The sequence below is a fragment of the Monopterus albus genome, unplaced genomic scaffold, assembly GCF_001952655.1.
Source record: "Monopterus albus unplaced genomic scaffold, M_albus_1.0 scaffold12.1, whole genome shotgun sequence".
NCBI classification, from domain to species: Eukaryota; Metazoa; Chordata; class Actinopteri; order Synbranchiformes; family Synbranchidae; genus Monopterus; species Monopterus albus.
The window spans coordinates 1,560,391-1,575,451 of NW_018127892.1; positions in this window are offsets into that span (position 1 = coordinate 1,560,391).

Genomic DNA, 15,061 nt, shown 5'->3' on the forward strand with positions numbered 1-15,061 from the left:
CTTTGGGTCATGACCGAAAGGGCAAGATCCCGGATACAGGCGGCTGAAATGAGCTTCCTCTGCACGGTGGCCGGGCGCACCCTTAGAGATAGGGTGAGGAGCTAGGTCACCCGGGAGGAGCTCAGAGTAGAACCGCTGCTCCTCCACATCGAGAGGAGCCAGCTGAGGTTGCTCGGACATCTGTTTCGGATGCCTCGTGGGCGCCTTCCTAGGGAGGTCTTCCCCAGGGCCTCCTCCCGGTGGGACATGCCCGGAACCGAAAGTCCAAGAATTTAATGTGGGAGGACGTCCCCACGTCGCTTGTTCGGGCTAAACCCAGCCGGGCCTCGTCTTTGTTTTCACATGTATTTATTTACTTTGGAATATTTATGTACTTCTACATTTACTAATTTCTATATTTGTTCTTCCATTATGTTATTAAGTGATGCTGTTAGATATCATAGCCCCATTACTGTTCTCACTGGCTGATCAATGTCAGTATGACAAGTATGACAAGAAGCGGCTGCGATGGGGATTTGTTAACCTATCAACAGTGGTGAATAAAACAAGTGTTATTTATATTTCTATTAATGATATTAGAGAGCCTGTCTATCTCTACAAAGCTCAGAGTCATAAAGACGGACTTTCTCTTTGTAGATGTCGTAGTGGATCTAGAGTTTAATTTTTCTCCATCTTCATTCTGCTTTTCTACATTCTCTCCTCTGATGTCCCACGGTTGTAGCATTTCACCATGGGGCTGTTTGCCAGAAATAATTTTAGTCCTAACAGGTGCTATTGCATCTAAGATCCGGCATGTTTTGGAATTAAAATGATCAAGACATTCATCAACACATCCTACCTAATGAAAGTAAGACAGTGTGTGGTATATGGGGGCTCAGGATCAGCACATATGCTGCCCCAGGATGTGAGGGGTCTGCAGAAAACCTCTCCGCCCTCCTTTTGACCTGTGAGGTGTACAGGTCCTCCATGGAGGGCAGGCTGGCACCGATGATTGTTCCTGCAGTCCTGACTGTCTGCTGGAGTCCGTTCCAGACTTCCGTTCCAGGGAGAAGAGCAATGGGGAGAGCCCATCATATATAATATCATCCAACCATGAGTATGTTCACATTACAAAAGGCAGACTTCTAAAGTGCACCTCCATCAGATCATGGACAGAGGATTTGGCAACACTCTACGATACAGCCCATGAGTTATTGAGGACACAGTTATTTCATTATATGAATCAAACACCAATAAAATACAGGCCTGTACCAACCCTTTAGAATACAAGTAGATACAGTGGAAGATATGACTACGCCTAACAAGGATGTGAAATCAATTTATGCCTATACTGCTGTTTAAGCTTGAAAGGAAGTACTGATAAAAATGCTTGGGGTGAAAAAACTCAAGGTCTAACTGATTTAAATGTAACATTTACAGTTACTGAGGGCAAGAGTGCATGTTTGAGTCTGTAGTAAATGACAACAGATTTTCCAGCAAGCTGACATGTTAAGTGGCAAGGCTAATTACACATCCTAATATGAATGAAAGTACTGCTATATTAAAAACATGGCAAGAAATAAAAAGCAACAGTAACATTATACAAATGTCCCCCAAGCATCCACCATGTCCACAACCATGTTCTGAGTCTCACTTTAATATAAGTGTTCTAACAGCATGTACTGTATATGGCTGATGACTGTACTTAAAGCATTATCCATGACAGGATTCCTGACAGCTTGGTTGGCATATTCTTTTTTTTTTTTTTACTTTAAATAAATAAATAAAACAAAAGCATTCTTTTTTTAAAAATGTATTTTTATTTTTTAATTTGATTGATTGATCAACACTATAATACCTTAGTCTCTGAAGATGAGACTAAAGCCTGTCAATCTGTTAACAGGAATATCTACTACTTATAGGACTGACCTTTGACTGGTCATGAATTATCACTGGACTGTGAAAATCAAATGATTTGAGTCACACTGGTCAACAAACATCTTAATGTCAGAGTGATATTTAGTTGTATCGCCTTGCATGTCAAGTAGACTCAAAATAATCGTATCATCTGAGCACATCATAACAGTTATGAGGGTGCCTGCTTTGAGCACTCATTTGTATCAAGTATAAAAAGGACCGGTGAGCTGACACAGCCCTGTGGTACCCCAGTACTAATAGTTTTTGTATATAAGTCATTGTTATTTTCACACACAGGCTTCTATTTTTTAAAAAGGAGCAATACCATTTTCTAAGTAATGGATTTACATTCAGCTGTTTTTACTTCTTGATTAAAAGAAAAGGTTGTATTAACATCTGAGCTAAAATCAATAAAAAGCTGTCCAGCATAGGGTCCTCTGGGTATTTTAGCACCAAATGCGTAGTGCTATTTATCTCACCATCTGTATTCTTCTTTTGTTTGTATCCAAACTGTATTGGGTCTAATTTGCCGTGAATATCAGCCTTTAACATGGGCAACACACATTTTTCAAAGCACTTCAGAACAACTAACATGAGAGCCACTTGTCTGAAGTTGTTGGATGTGGTGTCTTAGGAACAGGACAGACAATAGTCTTTCCGCAAAGATGGAACAGTCTGTGTATCCAGGGGCTGCTGGAAGATAGGATGCCAGGCTATGGCTAGCTGCTCTGCAAAGGCCTTTAGAAGCTGAGAGAATCTGGTCAGTGCCCACAGCTTTCTTTGGGCAATGTTTGTTAAAGATGGACTGAATGTGATGTTTTAATCAGCGGTCTATCCGCTGAACCAAAGGCAGGTATAATAGAGCTGAAAGGGAACCTGTAATCACAGGTCTTAAATCTTGAATAAAAATTGTTCTGGTTGTTAACCATCTGCAGATAATCTTCAGCAGCTAAATCCTTCTTTGCGGTTGCCATATTGGTAATGGCCTTGATAGAGTCCCACAGTCTTTTTGGACTTCAGTTCTTAAGATGTCCTTCTGCCATCTCCTGGCTGCTGTCAAAAGCTGATTCACCTCCTGTTGCACAGACTTCAGCGCCCCTCAGTCTTTTGTTTTAAAAGCTACTTTCTTTTTGTTAATGCAGGTTTTAATTTCTTTCATGATATAAATTTTATTGTGAGGGTAGATAACAGCTTTCTTTAAGACTATATTATATGTATAAAAATGAATGTAGTCAGTAATTGTCTCTGTAGCTTCTTTTATATTTCCACTGTGAAACATACTCCAGTGCAGAGATAACACCCTTTAATGTCCACAATGGCAGCATGAAGGTGAGTTTTAAAAGAAGCACTGGGGTCCAGATGTGCATGACAATACAGAATTATTTCGGATCAGCTGCTTGTAGTCGATCATTAGCTTTCAAGAAACGTAGGCTTCACAGTTTTTGAGGGAGCCCCTGCAGTTGTTGCCCCTGCAGTTGTTTTCCACTCTTTTAAAGTAGAGTGACATGTTTTGTAATGACATGTATTTCTTTTGTGACAATACCAGTCAGTGGTCTCCTTGTATCTTGTTGTAGAGCTTCTTTTTGAAACATTGCACTATCCCATGCTGTAAACAGCCAGGAGAGCTTATTTCATTATAGAACGGTGGAGTAACTTTCTGGTTTCTCTTTCTCGGCCTTTATTTTCAAGCACATACAATTCAAGATTGCTGTATACCATTCTCCAACAAGACATGTGATCTGTACTGCCTCTCTCCTGTGTTTTTGTAGCGTCTCTTCTGTGTCCCTGTTCAATCTGTACTGCTGAGATGCTGTGCCATTTTTCCACTATAGTTGCTGGTGAACATAAATAACATTTCCTACTCTGCACGAACACTTTTACACCCAGCAGCAGCACTGGAGCTACAGTAGATAATGGAATAAAAATGAGGGAAATGTTGTCATGAGAGACAGTCACCATCCTGTGGCATTTAACTTAGTGGTAAACAAGACATCATGCACAATGTTTCAGCAGGTTACAGCATGTTCATTTAATATGGAATAATTTTAGTGATCTTCCTACAAGGTGAAACTTGGATAAGGTGGAACACATAATAATGGAGTTTTATGTAATATGTGAATATTGTCTTAGTAAATACTATGAATCTGTGCCAACATTTTCAATGAATAGAGTACAGGAAACACAGTGGTTCATCTTCCTTACATCAGATCTCGTGGAGGAAGCTGTGTGAGTTTGAATTTCCTCTATCCATCATTTAGCCCATGAAAAGCAACAGATGCCATGTAATTTCAGAAAAAGACCAAACTGTACTGCAACAGTAAATTTATTGCAAAAGAAGAAGGGCTCCACTTTCACAGCACATCTAATCACTTTAATTTTAGTTTTGCATATTTGGTTGTTTACAGTTATTTCTCATGATGTGTATGGCGTCACCTCATCTTCACCTCTGTCATTTATTCTGCAACCAAGGGTGTGATATAGATGTTTCATAGTGGACATTTTGACATTTCATTACAGGACATGTAACCTCCAAAATACATTCCGCTTAGATGAGTCAGTTTCAGCAAAGCCTAGTGTAACTTAGCTATCATAAATATTATAGATATTTCTGTGCTTTTCAAAATAAAGACAAATGAGGAAGGATTGAAAATGCTCCTGAACAACCTCATAACTTCATCAGTCAGTCTAGCATCAACCTGTACCAAACTCAGTAATGAGGAAAGGAAATTAGGTTTTGGATCAGTTGGACTCAACGTGACCTCACCTGAACTGTCTCAGAGTGTCAAAGACAGCTGTTGTGACTGATCACTTGCCAGTAAACTGATTTACTTCTTTTAGATGTCAGGCTATCTATTCAACAAGTCAAGTAAACCTGCTGATGCTGGTATGGCAGAATATCTCAGACTCTGTACACAGGTTTGCAAACAATTGAATGTGCAGCACTGGAGTAGAAAATCTGTTTCCACAGTGTCATAATAGCTTACATGCAGACAGTTACACTGTTTTGAAATAAAACAACTTGCTGGAAACTCTTGAAATTGGTCTTTAGAGGTGAATTTGTATGCAACACACATCTTTTTTTTCTCATGCCACCTTTGATAAACACCTGTGAACTGTGGCAGCTAATATGATAATGCAAAATGGGGCTATACACAAAGTTTGCTCCACAGGCAGCGAGAAATGACCTGCGTGTGTTCAAAAACACCCACTAATAGCACAGCCTAAACTTGAAAGCACAGAAGCCCCCTCATGCAATTAATGTTAACATACTAGCTAATGTCGCACTGTTTGCCTGCTGCACAAGTTAAAAGAACTGGTGCACATTAGCATACACTCCTTCTTCACAGTATACCAGAAACCTGATACATGGGGTGTACAATACTGCACTGATGCAAAAGCTCATATTAGACATGACTGCAGTGTAAACAAGCATGGCTTCACTCCCTGCAAACTGTGACAATACAGGCTTTGGTCGCCGGAAGCTGAATGTTTGATAAACAGTTAATGTATGGCAATATTACACTTCATTCAGTATGGTTCATCACACACTCTTTTATCCTCATCCTGATGGAAAGGGATGTGTCTGTGGTGACACATTACATGTGAATTGTTTGATCCAGGATGCCCTGCTCAGGACTTCCATTGCAACAGAGTTACCTGTTTCAGTCACATTCGTGAAAAAAGACTGAAAATGGCTAAATTAATTATATTTAAAGGGCTAATAATATCATAACAAAAACATTCTGCATAAGGCAGTTTTTTGATTTGTGCTATTTCTATGTAATAACCATGGCACATATACAGTAATGCTGTTCAGTCACTAGAAGTTGAGTGAAAATGAAAGTCTGCTGTCCTCCTCAGAAGTTGTAAGTTCATCGTACAATCGTGACAACTTCATTTAGGCGTCTTTTTGAGCTGGGTGTAGATGCTTTTGTCCATAACGCATCTGTGCTATGATCCAGTGGCGACAAAGACTCAGCTCTCTAATGCGACTAAGGACATGTTTTTGCCCTCTTTTATAATCCCACATTGCAGCAAAGTTCCCCAGTTGCAGTACCTGCTTCTGTGACGCAAGAGTCACAGGTAAAAGTCTTTAACACCTTCAGCATAGCAGCCACACTCTGATCTTTGTTTATTGAAAATGAAACATCTGTTTTAATAGACAGTATAATGCACAGATAGTATGTTTATCTAACAATGACTGAAACATCACAACACAAGAGGACAGGTAGGATGGGGGTTTATGTTTGATAACCTTGGAAAGGCAGAAGCAGTTCTAAGTGTTCCAGTGAAGGCTGCAGTTCTTTCACATCACATGGGTGATGAAAAGGTACAGAGAAGAGGTGCAATGACAAAGAGGGCACAATAACGTGTATTGTTAGTGTATGTTCAATTACTTGGCCAGAGGAGCTTTCTGTCCCTTGTGTAGGTTGAGCTGTAGCTGGACAAATACAGTACATATACAGTACATACAAATACACAGACTGCCATTTAAATCAGTAATGTAAAACCTTTTTGCTTTGATTGTAAAAACAGAAGAACTATGGAGTACAGACATGCATAGCAGAAGGTCCTTGCAATGTCCCTGAAACTTCAGTGCTCCAGGAATACTATTTTTAGTAGTTACAGAGTCTCATCTGAACTTGTAAAAAAAAGTTAGATCCTTCTTTTGCATGTTTTATTGTGTTGTAGAATTAATATTAAAAGTATAAAATTGCCAGTGTTGCTTTTCAGTCTACACTCAATAACCCATAATAACAAAGTGGAAACAATACTTTAGACAAAGTTGCACATTTTTTAAAACTCAAAAGCTAAAATCTCTTATTCACACAAGTGTTCAGACCCTTTGCTGTCACACTCCAAACTGTGGTCAGGTGCCTCTTGTGCTGTAATCATCTTTGAGATGTACTTTGACTAGAGTCTACATATGGCGAACTGAACTGATACATGTTGGAATGGTGGTTAGCACTGCTGCCTCACAGCAGGAAGGTTCCGGGTTCGAGCCTGGGCCAACCTGATGCCTTTACACGTTCTCTCTTTGCCTGTGTAGGTTCTCTCCGGGTACTCTGGCTTTTTCCCACCGTCCAAAGCTTAGGTTGATTATATTGGTAATGGCCTTGATAGAGTCCCACAGTCTTTTTGGACTTCAGTTCTTAAGATGTCCTTCTGCCATCTCCTGGCTGCTGTCAAAAGCTGATTCACCTCCTGTTGCACAGACTTCAGCGCCCCTCAGTCTTTTGTTTTAAAAGCTACTTTCTTTTTGTTAATGCAGGTTTTAATTTCTTTCATGATATAAATTTTATTGTGAGGGTAGATAACAGCTTTCTTTAAGACTATATTATATGTATAAAAATGAATGTAGTCAGTAATTGTCTCTGTAGCTTCTTTTATATTTCCACTGTGAAACATACTCCAGTGCAGAGATAACACCCTTTAATGTCCACAATGGCAGCATGAAGGTGAGTTTTAAAAGAAGCACTGGGGTCCAGATGTGCATGACAATACAGAATTATTTCGGATCAGCTGCTTGTAGTCGATCATTAGCTTTCAAGAAACGTAGGCTTCACAGTTTTTGAGGGAGCCCCTGCAGTTGTTGCCCCTGCAGTTGTTTTCCACTCTTTTAAAGTAGAGTGACATGTTTTGTAATGACATGTATTTCTTTTGTGACAATACCAGTCAGTGGTCTCCTTGTATCTTGTTGTAGAGCTTCTTTTTGAAACATTGCACTATCCCATGCTGTAAACAGCCAGGAGAGCTTATTTCATTATAGAACGGTGGAGTAACTTTCTGGTTTCTCTTTCTCGGCCTTTATTTTCAAGCACATACAATTCAAGATTGCTGTATACCATTCTCCAACAAGACATGTGATCTGTACTGCCTCTCTCCTGTGTTTTTGTAGCGTCTCTTCTGTGTCCCTGTTCAATCTGTACTGCTGAGATGCTGTGCCATTTTTCCACTATAGTTGCTGGTGAACATAAATAACATTTCCTACTCTGCACGAACACTTTTACACCCAGCAGCAGCACTGGAGCTACAGTAGATAATGGAATAAAAATGAGGGAAATGTTGTCATGAGAGACAGTCACCATCCTGTGGCATTTAACTTAGTGGTAAACAAGACATCATGCACAATGTTTCAGCAGGTTACAGCATGTTCATTTAATATGGAATAATTTTAGTGATCTTCCTACAAGGTGAAACTTGGATAAGGTGGAACACATAATAATGGAGTTTTATGTAATATGTGAATATTGTCTTAGTAAATACTATGAATCTGTGCCAACATTTTCAATGAATAGAGTACAGGAAACACAGTGGTTCATCTTCCTTACATCAGATCTCGTGGAGGAAGCTGTGTGAGTTTGAATTTCCTCTATCCATCATTTAGCCCATGAAAAGCAACAGATGCCATGTAATTTCAGAAAAAGACCAAACTGTACTGCAACAGTAAATTTATTGCAAAAGAAGAAGGGCTCCACTTTCACAGCACATCTAATCACTTTAATTTTAGTTTTGCATATTTGGTTGTTTACAGTTATTTCTCATGATGTGTATGGCGTCACCTCATCTTCACCTCTGTCATTTATTCTGCAACCAAGGGTGTGATATAGATGTTTCATAGTGGACATTTTGACATTTCATTACAGGACATGTAACCTCCAAAATACATTCCGCTTAGATGAGTCAGTTTCAGCAAAGCCTAGTGTAACTTAGCTATCATAAATATTATAGATATTTCTGTGCTTTTCAAAATAAAGACAAATGAGGAAGGATTGAAAATGCTCCTGAACAACCTCATAACTTCATCAGTCAGTCTAGCATCAACCTGTACCAAACTCAGTAATGAGGAAAGGAAATTAGGTTTTGGATCAGTTGGACTCAACGTGACCTCACCTGAACTGTCTCAGAGTGTCAAAGACAGCTGTTGTGACTGATCACTTGCCAGTAAACTGATTTACTTCTTTTAGATGTCAGGCTATCTATTCAACAAGTCAAGTAAACCTGCTGATGCTGGTATGGCAGAATATCTCAGACTCTGTACACAGGTTTGCAAACAATTGAATGTGCAGCACTGGAGTAGAAAATCTGTTTCCACAGTGTCATAATAGCTTACATGCAGACAGTTACACTGTTTTGAAATAAAACAACTTGCTGGAAACTCTTGAAATTGGTCTTTAGAGGTGAATTTGTATGCAACACACATCTTTTTTTTCTCATGCCACCTTTGATAAACACCTGTGAACTGTGGCAGCTAATATGATAATGCAAAATGGGGCTATACACAAAGTTTGCTCCACAGGCAGCGAGAAATGACCTGCGTGTGTTCAAAAACACCCACTAATAGCACAGCCTAAACTTGAAAGCACAGAAGCCCCCTCATGCAATTAATGTTAACATACTAGCTAATGTCGCACTGTTTGCCTGCTGCACAAGTTAAAAGAACTGGTGCACATTAGCATACACTCCTTCTTCACAGTATACCAGAAACCTGATACATGGGGTGTACAATACTGCACTGATGCAAAAGCTCATATTAGACATGACTGCAGTGTAAACAAGCATGGCTTCACTCCCTGCAAACTGTGACAATACAGGCTTTGGTCGCCGGAAGCTGAATGTTTGATAAACAGTTAATGTATGGCAATATTACACTTCATTCAGTATGGTTCATCACACACTCTTTTATCCTCATCCTGATGGAAAGGGATGTGTCTGTGGTGACACATTGTATGTGAATTGTTTGATCCAGGATGCCCTGCTCAGGACTTCCATTGCAACAGAGTTACCTGTTTCACTCACATTCGTGAAAAAAGACTGAAAATGGCTAAATTAATTATATCCTACTACCTCCATTTAAAAAGTTTTGTCTGCTAAAAGAAACATTTTTGAAAAAGCAAAGTAATCAACTGTTAAGCCTCCTGAACTAGCAGATGGTGTTTGGCAACAGGAGTTTGGCCAAAAACCTCACGACCCCTAAAAGAGATACATTGCATTCAAACATTTCAGGTCTGCAGTTGCAATAGTCGCCTTGAATTTAAGCTTTTCAAAGCAGAAACAGGCTGCGCACAGTCCTTACTTTCTAAATTCTAAAACCCGTCTTACGTTTCCAGTAAAGCAACAGCATACGACATTAGAGAGGCAAACAAATGTGACAATCATGGCTACCTGTTTTTACTTGTCAAAGTTAGCAGTCAGTTAAATGTACATTATCAAAAAGGCCCAACCTTTTCACTTCTCAATCTCCACATTAAAAAAAAAAAAAAAAGACAAAACAGGACATTATAAAGCTGCACATTTTGTACCAGATACAATAATAAAATACACAATGCTACATTAAGTGGTTAAAAATACAAAGGGGAAAAAAGTATATTGATTTTTTTAAACATCTTTAAAGAATATACAATGTTATTTTTTTTCTTAACTAGCCAAGAATTTTAGTAGAAAGTGCACTCTATAGAACAAAGAAAGGAGGAGGAGAGTTCGGCAAACTGAAAGATCAGGACATGACGGAGAAGAAAGCTCCATAAAACAAACAGAAGAATGCATCTCAGACGTAGCTTGGAGGGGGATAGTGTAAAGTCACCATAGCAAGAGGAACATTGCTTTCACTGTAAGGGCAGGTCCATATTAGAGCAAACGTTTATTCCAAAAAAAAAGTAAGTATACACTAAAAGAAATGTTCTTCGTGTGCTATGGTCCCCTTCACACTACCTGCCTCCACCCAAAATTCTCCTCCTTTCCTTGCCAAAAAACATCAACTCAAAGTAATCACCTTCACCCTCTGCTATGCAGCCACAGCTGCACTCTGTTCCACAATGCATTGTCACTCCCTCCCTTCCCTGCGCTTCACCCACGCAGCAGTAAAGTGCAGAGAATAGACACAAATGAAAAGGCTTTTTTTTTTTTTTTTTAAATGAACAAACAAGACAAAGATCCATACTGGGGTGGCAGCTGATAGTCATTTGCGCTCACTGAAGTGCAGAACACATGAGGAATGGAGACCTCATCGCTGTTAGGAACACACAGGAGGAGGGAGAGGGTGTCTGTAAATTGCATCACTCGCCAGAGGTGAGGGACATTTACAGGCTTTCAGATCAAACCATGCTTCAATTACTGAACAAAATAATGGATGATGTAACTGACAGGATACTACATGATTGTAGTTCCAAAATATGTTTGTGGATTCCTTCAACAATATTAGGGTTCAGTCACTGTAAACTTGCATGTTATTCTACGCCGCCTTGTTGTCCACACATATGCACGTGGCACCTGACCCTAGGCAGATGTGTATTCAAATGAACACAGCTGTGGCTGTGCCCATTTAGGGGAGACCAGGGACTGTTGTAACACCGGATCAGTTTGACCAGTCAGAAAAGAGCTGCAATGATGATATCACTGTGAAAAACTCCCATTTCCTTTATGAGCTGACAGAAGAAGTGGAATGTCTGTGAGTTACACTGTAGATTTTATAAACAAAAACTGAGTTTCAGGTTTCAGGATCATTTTTTATTAAGATTATTTTTTGCCAATTGTTAGCTATGCAATGACTGGGGTGGGGATGGTTGTAACATTTTTAATGAACTGTTACAATATGATCATCCCTTTATCACCTGATCCCAGTGACCAAGAGATGCTGATGCCGCTGATGATGAGAATCTACATTGTGTGCATGAACATCCACACGCACACACTTTGCAGGACTTTACACTGACTTCCATTCATTTCCTGGAGACCTAACTCAACCACTACTTGCCTAAAACCTAATCCTAATTTAACCTAAAGTGTTTTTGTCCCTTTACAATGTTCACATTACTCAGGACTGACCATTCTTTATTTTTCAATTCAATTCTTGCATAAATTGACATTAACTCACATTATCTGTGATTGTGTAGTTGTCATCCAAGTGAGTTTTTTTTTTTGTAGTAGACAAATATGGGTACCAGGTATGAGAGTTTGAGAGCTGACAGCCACGGAGTTAGTAATGCTCAAACAAAAGGTGTTACAACCATCCCCGGTGTCTCCTACAACATCAGTGTCGGTAAATACCCTGCTACATTGAAAAATTGCAGTATTTTCTGCACCTGACAGTAATTTGAACAACTCTTATCACATTATCTAGTAGTACTTCCCAAAACCTGTAAACAGACTTGGATGTGTAAAACAGGTGGAGTTGCCATTTTAACTTCTATAATGTGACTGAGTTCAGGGTGACAGAATGTGTGGATTTGCTTTACTAATAAGAGGAATTTAAATATCTTCTTTTAGATGGATAGTTTAAAGTGGGTGTGTCTTATCAGTGTGGAGCAGAATGGAGTAGGGCTGTATTTGTCAGCATTAACTGGATCTTTCGTGTATTTTATTAGTTAATTAAGTCATTGTTTATAAAATTTCAAAATACTAAAATTACTACTAAACCCTGAGGTGACATCATCAAATTGCTCATTTAGTTGACTAATAGTCCAGAACCTATTTAGTTTACTATCAGATAAAGATAAAAAGATGCAGCAGATTATTGGAATTTAGGAACTAGAACTAGGCAATTGCTTGAAAAACATCTTAAACAGTAATCCTGTCAAACTATCTGCAATTTCTTTTCTGGAAAAAAAAAAGAGAAGAGGCCAGAGAACTCAGGACATTTACTTCATATATGATGAAGGTGCTTTTTGGTAAAATACACAAATAGAAAAAAAGAAAAACTCTTCTAGAAATGAATAAAAAGCCTTTAGACTGGAATTTATTTATTGCATTTGTGATTTTTTTTTTTTGTTGTTGACCACTTGATTACAACTCAACATTGCCCACCACCGTTAAATCGTCACGAGGAAACGATGAGTGAAAAATGAACAAATTCCACCCAAACCGTATGACACGTGATCTGCAGTCATTTTGTGCACTGGCTTTTTCTCCACCTCATCTGGCCCAGCTTGATTGTGCCCATGATTACCTTCATTACTCACACCTGTTGTCTATTATCGCTGTGTGATCTGGCCTTTGTTATCACCCCACTTCTCTCACTCCCTTGTCAGTCTTTTGATCACCGTGCCGTCACGACATCGTGGATCTTTGCCTCTTATGTCCTTCGTGTTGGCTCTAATCTTTCCCAATGCCGCTTTGCCTTTGCTTCGTCTGGCTGTTTGTGATTCCTTTTCATCTCCCAGAGTATTTGTATTTGTGTGTGTTTTTGTTAACTTGCTCAGGAAAGAGTATCACCTTAACCTGTGTTAATCTGCAAATAAGAGTTACTTTACCTGAGCTCATGCCAAGTTCACTAAGTGCTTGCTCAAGGAGGGTTTGTTGAGTTTTTCTCTCTAATATTGTCCTGAGATGACTGCTGTTGTGATTTGGTGTTGTATAAACTGAATGGAACTGAGATGAGTTGAGTTGAATGCTTACCAGTCCAGACAACAGAAGTGCAGTTTCTTCCCCCTATGTTTTGCTTTGGGAGATGGCTTGGGGCAGCCAAGTGTTCCAGGATGCATTGCTGTCAGTATTGGCAGCAGAGTTTGGGCCAGGCTCAGATCTATTATTTCATCTTACAGTTAATAAAGTATGTCACTTTAAAAATTCTTTTTTTCAGACGAGAAAGTATCAGTTTCAATTTAGAGTGTGTAGTTAGTCTATCCCATTGACTTTATATAAAGCCATAAAGATGGCCAACCTGTCAGCTCCCAGAAGTGAAGCCACCATGAGTCCTCCTTCCCCTCTCCAGCGTATCAGAGACGAGTATCTGCTAAACTAACTTTAATTAGCAGGCAGCTACATCTTGCTCAGAGCAGAGTAGGACGTCACTGTTCCAGTTAGACACTGAGACTACAACGTCATCCCGCCATATCAAAAATGATAATTATGAAAAAAGATAAGGTGATAATATTTTTGTCTGTATGGCCCAACGCTACTGGACAGTAAATAAAGTGTTAACAATTCATGTGTATATTAATTAAAGAGCACACAGGTAGTCAGCAGTTTGCTAGCAGCAGCTGAAGCAGATGGTTACTGGTTTGGTGTTAACATGAACAGATGCATAGCCAGAGGTCGCTTTACATGAAACATTTGGTTATGAATGTAATGTTTCACTTAAATAGGAACACGTACAGTAGTAGAGCAGAAACAACAGGATCTGGATCTTCATTATATGTCATTTTATTAGCATTAGGAAGCTGCAAATAAGCAGGGACAGAGGACACGTGTCAGTCGAGTGAACTAAGTCATTTTTCTGCAAAAGTTACATCAAAGCCCATAGTTATATTAATTGTATAGTTTATATTATAGTACTAAGGAGTGTGTCGTATTATAGGGCGAAGAGGAGCGCAGGGGGCCCAGAATTGTATTCTTTTATGAGCCCCAGTATTTCTAACAGTGCCTTTGTGTGCTTGTGATATTGTGACACATTCTTTGGAAAAGTGACCAATGTATTTTCCAGCTGAGAACCAAACACACCCCTGTGATACATGATATTACTCTGCTACAAAGCAGGAGCCAATATTTAAGTGTGGTTTTGTACTGTATGATGGGCAGGTTACCTGGTTGACTAAATCACATTTGACTGAATCCATTTACATGTATGGTTCTACGCTAAAGAGGAGTCATCAAAAATGTTTTACAGGAAGGAAAAAGAGAGCCTTGTTGGTATTGAAACACCCAAATGATTGTCAGGGCATATAGTTTAGGACACAGGACTAGAACTTGTGCAGCTGGAAGAATGACTAGAGTTAAAGTTGATCCAGTTTTAAAAACATTCAGTATAAAAAAATGAATTAATATTGTGCTGTTGTCAAAATTTGGAAAAGAAAGTATTCACAGATGTCTCTGAGCTGCAGAACAGAAGAATTTCAGAATCAGAATCAGCTTTATTAGCCAGGTGTGTCAGACACACAAGGAATTTGGCCCTGGTACAACGGTTCTCAATGTGTATGTACATGTCAACAAGCAATGGAATGTGCATTAGGAAAGAGATAAAAAATAAGAGTAAAGTTCTTATAGATAGAGACTTGTGTGTATGTGTATATATATATATATATATATATATATACATACACGGGGGCGGCTGTGGCTCAGGAGGTAGAGCGGGTCGTCTCCTAACCAAAAGATTAGAGGTTCAGTGCCTGGCTTGTCCAGTCAACATGTCGAAGTGTCCTTGAGCAAGAGACTGACACCCCACTTGCTC